Raw genomic sequence first — 6,587 nt, 5'->3', positions numbered from 1 at the left:
GTGATGTCAAATGGATTTTAAGTGAAAGCAGAGAACAGCAGAAACATGTTTACTTGCGTTTTGTTGGCTAGGCAAAGATATTGAACGGTTGGATCAGAACCAACTTTGAATAACAATGGGAAGAACAGGACTTGTTGGAGAGCACTGACTCATGCTCATGCGGAGCCTGTATCCAGAGCAAGTAGCAGTTGTTTTAAGAGAACAAGGGAATGCTGTATGTTTTAAAGCCAGGAACTTTGCGAATCAGGGCTGTATCCTTTCACTATACTTATTCAATCAACATGCTGAATACCCTGAGGGTCTGGACTCCCTCGGGAAGAATTCTACATCAGGCCTCAGTAAGCACATGTGGTAGCCTGTTGGTGATTCTTGTCACCCTTCAGGATCCTGTCCTCAGCAGAAACCAAGGAGCAGTCATCTGTGGACATCAGAGAAGGAACACCAGGGAGCCACATGACTGGATAACTTCCTGGTGGCAGTTCAGCTGTGGTCTTTCTTAGACCTCCCATTCACCTGGCATCTTGCAAAGAGGTATCCTAGGGGTGGACATGGACCCAAACCAAACATTATCACAGGTTGAATTCAATTGCACGGAATTTTACTTATAGATATGACCCCAAGGAGAGCTGATTTGATTGAGCTTCCTCGTTCTTTGTTTCCAAAAGAATAGTATTACAAAGAAAAAAATACGTAATTATGAAAGTACCTGTAGGTGGTGAGGCTCACCCATTGCACTTCGGGTGTGCTGACCCCTGTGATTTCCCCAAATGCGGGAAACTCAACTGCATAATTTGTGGTAATGGGGGACTGCGTTCGCACTCTCCCCTAAAGAAAAAAAAAAGAAAGTACATGTAAGACTTAATATTATGTTGTGAAATTTGGGGGAAATGATCACCACTTGGACAAGGTACCATTTGTATTTACAGCTATTTTCTGGCTTTTCATTGTATGCACATATTTGAAAAGCAAAAGTACAATCGAATAAAGTACACCGACTCTCCATCTGTCATATTTCACTAAATTATGTAATATGAAGGACACGTGTACATGGTGACCACCATGTCCATTTTAGTGATGATTTAAATGTTCCCTATGGACTAGTGTTGGGCATGTAATTAATTTGCTTCAACATTTTTATCAATGACAATTAATGTTGCTGTGACCATTCCTTCCTAGCCAACATCTTCATATAAATCCGCAATAACACCCTGAAGGTAATTCTTTAAGCCTGCTTCCATTTGAGGGGAAGCACATCTTGAAGGCTTTTGATGGATGCTGTGAAAAGGTCTTCAGAAATTTTGCCCTGCGAGATTGCCTGTGCACCTCGGTTCCCTGTCTGGTGACAGTAGGGACGCTGCTCTCATAAGTACATGCGACTTTTGAGAGCAGAAGTAGAAGTAGAGCGGAAGCTGGTAAAAAGAGAGAAATATCACCCGGTTGCTTACTCAAGACATCCTCCCCTACGGTGCACACTGGCAGTTTTAGAAAATACTCCTTTCAGAGCTGATGGGCCAGCAAGCTTTCCCTTGACTTTGATTCACAGATTAACATGTGTCAAGTGAACCTCGCTGCCGAGTCTGGGCGTGGAGCAGTGTCCACACCGGAGTGACAACAGGCAAGACTTGAAAACAAACTCGTATTTGTTTATAGGAACTCTCCCCCGAATGACAAGCATTTTAGGCTATTTTCTCTTAGCAATGGGGAGCCATGGAGGAGTTGGGAGGGGGAGGCAGCCTGGAAGAAAAAGGTGTATTTCACAGACCATCCAGAAGGTGGAGCCATTGTAACACATCTTGTCCCTGCAGGCTTCATTTGGAGTTCTGCAAGTAAATCTGAGTGTGGAAAACTCACCTGTCTAGAAGGCTCATTTGCGGATTAGACCTACATCGGTCTTCCTCAGAGCTGAAAACGTTTTTATTCTGGAGCTCTGTCCGTCTCTACATTTTATTCTTTTCTCTGGAGCCTGCTTTTTTCTATTCATTTATCTTTCCAGTCCTTGCAAAAGAGTTGACAGTTGGATGGAAAAGGGTCTTGGATTATTCACGTGCTCATGATCAATGACGGGGCCCTTCTGGTGTCGTGGTTATGCTTTGAGTTGTGATCCGCATGGTTGGCAGTTCTAAATCTCCAGCATATCTGCAGGAGAAAGGCGAGGCTGTCCATTTAGAAGACAGACAGTAATAAGAGTTGTATGAGCCCCAATTTAAAAAAATACCAAGAGAGAGAGATTGATTGATTGATTGATTGATTGATTGATTATAGCAGGGAATATCAAAAAGTCCGTGGAAAAATTGAATTATAAGATAAAAGAATTTTTCCCAAGAACTTTTTTAAGCTCTCTCATATAACTCAAGTATAGTGAGTTGAATTAATATTAAGACTCATTTTTGTCTTTATTAAATGATCAAATACTTGATCATTTCCCCCTCATTTCTATACTTTCATTGTCCATTAAATCTTGATATGAGTCCTTGAAAAATAAAGAGAGAAGAAGACAGTCAGGTTGTGGGAACCCCACAGGGCGTCACTATGAGTCTGCACAGATTCAAGGCAGTGAGCACAGAGGCCATGATGAGCAGTCTCTCCTCGCCTACATTCCAGTGCATTGTCTTGAGATGTATGCGATTGTCCCAGTCATAGCCATTTAGATTAGGAAGTGATAAGAATTGCAGGAAAGAGGTGTATATTGAGTGATTTAATCAATCACAGTCCATTTCTTCATTATTATCTATCGCAGAGGGATAAAGTGAAGTGATGAAATATCTTTCTTCAGTCAAATTCTTCGTATCCATTAAAGAGTCACGATGGACGGATGATTATTGGAGATCCGGAGATTTCTAAGAACATTCGAGAACTCTTCTAGTACTCGCGAGACTTTTGCATATTATTGTCTTTTATCATGTTATTCAATTTGCTTGAAACATTTCCACTGATGTTAGCATAGGTGAAAGATAAACGAGGAGGGCCTCCTTGTCTCCCCCCCTGAATCCTCAACATCTCCTTTCTGCAAGACAGCGACTGCTCACGCTTGTAGTTGGGGATCTGGCGGCAAGGCGCCAGAGGGCTGCTGGTCAAGATGTTCTGGTTCAGAAGTTAGAAAATCATAATTCCTGAGAGGAAGGATTCCTCAGCTCTGGGCAGCTGATACGGCAATAAAATAAATAGGCAGTAAAACACACTTCCTGTTTTGAGAGTTCACATTTCATATTGGCAAAGCGCATCTCTTAAATTCAATCTCATGCTTCCATAAATAAACCTGGCACCTTTTTAAACACTTTTCCATCTGCTTCGGGATCAGGAGTGCATTATTGAATATACCTCAGGGAGTCCCAGAAATGGGAAAAGGCTACTTGTGAGGAACACACCACTGCAGTTGGCCTTGGCCCAGGGAAGCCATCACAAGATCTTTTGAGCTCACACCACTCTAACAAGACCCTGATGGTGTTTCTCCACCCCCTTTATTTTCCCTGAAGTTGCCACAGCTGGAGCATGCGCCTGGGGGGGGGGGGGCTGCGAGTGAGCTCAGGTGGAGGCCAGGTATGTTTGCAGGCTCCTTGGTTGTAAGATCTGGGGCAATCCTGAGTTCTTGTTCCTATCTATTAACCCAGTTTCTTATGAGGGACAGAAACTTCCACCAGCCACCTTTTCTGCAACGCCGAGCAGGTTGAGGTCCAGGCCACTGAAGAATTTGGGGGTTCCCAGTGCTCACAGTGCGCTACTCACATAACACTATGCTCACCTATTCACTGGGAAAGCACAGATCTGTGTCATGCAGAAACAACGCAAGTGCTAGTTTGCTATTAAGCAGGTAAGCAGATCATTATATCCTGAGTTACAAGGTACCATAAGGTAAAAAATATTGACAACATTAAATCAATTCATACTGTGTCTTTCACCAAAACACCACCACCAATAGCAAAAAAGAAAACGTAAAACCAGAACCCACTGCCGTGTAGCCGGTTCAGATTCACGGTAACCCTACGCAGAGTGGAATGTCTCCATAGGTGTTCTCATACTGTGAGGGAAGCAGGCAGTCCCATCTTTCTCCCACCGAGCAGCTGGTTGACTTGAACACCCTGGCCTTGTGTGTAGCAGCCAAACACTGCTCTTAGCCTCCTTCTCCACACAGGCAATCCATCAGGCCTTGGATACATCTCCAGGGCTCTGGCCACCATTAGGGTCAGTCAGTGGGGAGGTGAAGGCAGAGGGGGGGTGGTGGATTTCCAGCACCCTCCTTTATGAGAAGGTCACATCCCTAAGGATGTACCATCAGACCGTGACCTAATTGAGAGGCTAGACTCCACCCCTATACTATTATATATCAACTTAACATGAAATTATCTAACCCTGACACCAAAATCTTTTTCTAACTCAATAAACATTAGCTGTTTCCAGCCCTCTCATTGGCCCAACATGAGATTCTGGATCATCTTTTTACCCTTCTATGGTCCTCTCTCTACTTCTTGGGGGCATAGCCTTTATATTTCTTCAATTCATAAGCTGATTAACCACGGAAAGCTAGGCAGATTCAAGTGGCCTATCATACACTGGCCCAGCATGAGCCTTTGCACTCAGCGGCCGGCCGGAGGGCAGACACTGCTGGGATTGTCGTAGTGTGGGGGCTGAGTGCAATCCTCAATTAATAATGGGCGCTTCCCCAAGGCCTCATTATTTCAGTCTTTTGGTTGCCATCATCGTGTTATGTTTCATAGCATCCCTGCCACCTCAAAGTCGCCCAATAAGATAGAGTGGGACTCTTCAGTAGGGTTTTCTAAGCTAGCATTCTTGCACAGCTCTAGGCCTATAGGATTTTGATTGGAGTTGAGCTCCTGCACTGCGGAGTCCTCGTCTTTGCAGCCAGGCATAGTCCTACCTTGATTTTCCAGTCCTCTCTCTACGTCTGAGCTTTCTTCTTGACATCTGTTTTGCTAGAAAGTCAGCTGTGTGCACTCCCTCTCGGTTTATGATTGAATGGTGCAAAGAAGAGTCAGAACTGGCTACAGCTTCCAAAGGAGAATGTCTTAGGTGAGTAAATTCAAACTCACACTTCAGCAATAGAACAAGGTTTGTGTTTTGCATTTTCTCTTATTTGTCCAACTTTTACTTGCATTTTAAAGTGAAGAAAGGACTAGACTATGTCTCAAAGGGCATAAACGAGCCTACCTCTCCCTCCTCATGCTACCTCTTCTCCCTGACCCTCAAGGTCGCGTTCTGTAATGAAGGCGTTCAAGTGGATATTTTTCATGATGCCTTTTGATGCTGATATTCTGATTCACAATTGGTTCTCTCCTTTAATTTTTCAAGCATTTTGACACCGCCCTCATCAAGCTGGTAATCCTAATGCGTTCCCATCTTCCGTAGTATCCCTGCCACCTTGAGAGCCCCGGGATTATTCTCTGAGAATGCGCCCTTGTATCTGCTTCAGAAATCCTGGCCAGGGCACTTTCCGCGGATAACCATGGATCAATTTTATTCCATGCTTGCTGGAACATTCCCAAACCACCTCGGAATTGCAGCAGCCCGAGGACACAGCTGAGCCCTCACCAACCAATCGCAGCTCTTCAGACCCTGCTGGTCCTCTTGGAAGCCACCAGACATCTCAGCAGCTTCGCTGCTAAGCGGGACCTTGTGTTCGGTTTGCGTCTGGATCCCACCACGGCTTGCCGACAATTCTATGCCTGCATGTGCGACCACTTATTCACACATTGGTTTCCGAGGTTGTCAGCTGCTTGTGGGCCCAGATCATGTCTGTGACCCGTGGGCTCCAACATGATGCCGAACACCGTGGTAAAGGGCTGCAGAGCATCTTTTCTTTGAGAGCAAGGCTGGGGCTGGTGTGGGCTTGCTTCCTCCGGAGAAGTCTATGGGACCACAGTGGAGGGGAGCTGGGGGATCTGAGAAGCCATTTCTGCCCGACTGCCTACCTACCTTCCACCTGCTCTTTGGTCCTGTGTGTTTGCGCGTGTGTGGCTGAGATGGGCATTTTAATATCTACCTTGAAATGAATCTAGCATCCTTGTCATGAAGATTCTGCAAATCTCTGGAGAGGACAATTTAAGCATTTCTCATCCTACTTGGTGTTTATGTTGTCATTTAGACGTTTTCTTTTCTTTTACTAAGTACTGACATCATGATTCCCGGGAAGGCATGACCACTCTCTAAGAGGCTGTAACCAGTTTTCCTTCTTGTTCCCTTTTTATATTTTTGGGCATCTCATAGCCTCTCTTTGGATTAAGTCCCAATGATCCCAGCTTCTCTCTCCTTAACCTCCAAGTTTACCTTTGGGTAGTTTCCCTCGTTGGAGTTGCTGTGAATATAAGGTACCCCTCATTTTAGGATTATCTCCTCGAGAAGGTCTTTCTTGATGAACTTGGTCATTTCGATATCTGAGTCATCTTGGCAATTCCGTCGTGTACCCATGTTGCAAGTTCATTTGGTTCATCACCAAATTTCATCAGGGTCACTCCCCACCGCAGCAGATTAATTTAAACTGTCTGCGAGGCTTGTTCTGAGAGGGCCAAATTATTCCCAGTGTGTTGCTCCTCTTTGGGCTGGAAAGATAAAGCTCTGGTACCATGCCAGCCCCC

The 6,587-nt window shown here is 44.8% G+C and overlaps 1 pseudogene; it reads left to right on the top strand.

The window, feature by feature from the left end:
* Positions 1 to 698: 698 nt before the first annotated feature.
* Positions 699 to 828, top strand: LOC142455623 (U1 spliceosomal RNA; annotated as a pseudogene).
* The last annotated feature ends 5,759 nt before the right edge of the window (positions 829 to 6,587 follow it).

The sequence above is a fragment of the Tenrec ecaudatus genome, chromosome 8 (assembly GCF_050624435.1).
Source record: "Tenrec ecaudatus isolate mTenEca1 chromosome 8, mTenEca1.hap1, whole genome shotgun sequence".
Taxonomy (NCBI): Eukaryota; Metazoa; Chordata; class Mammalia; order Afrosoricida; family Tenrecidae; genus Tenrec; species Tenrec ecaudatus.
The sequence above is the reverse complement of the archived record's forward strand: the minus strand, read 5'-3'. Positions and strand labels throughout refer to the sequence as shown.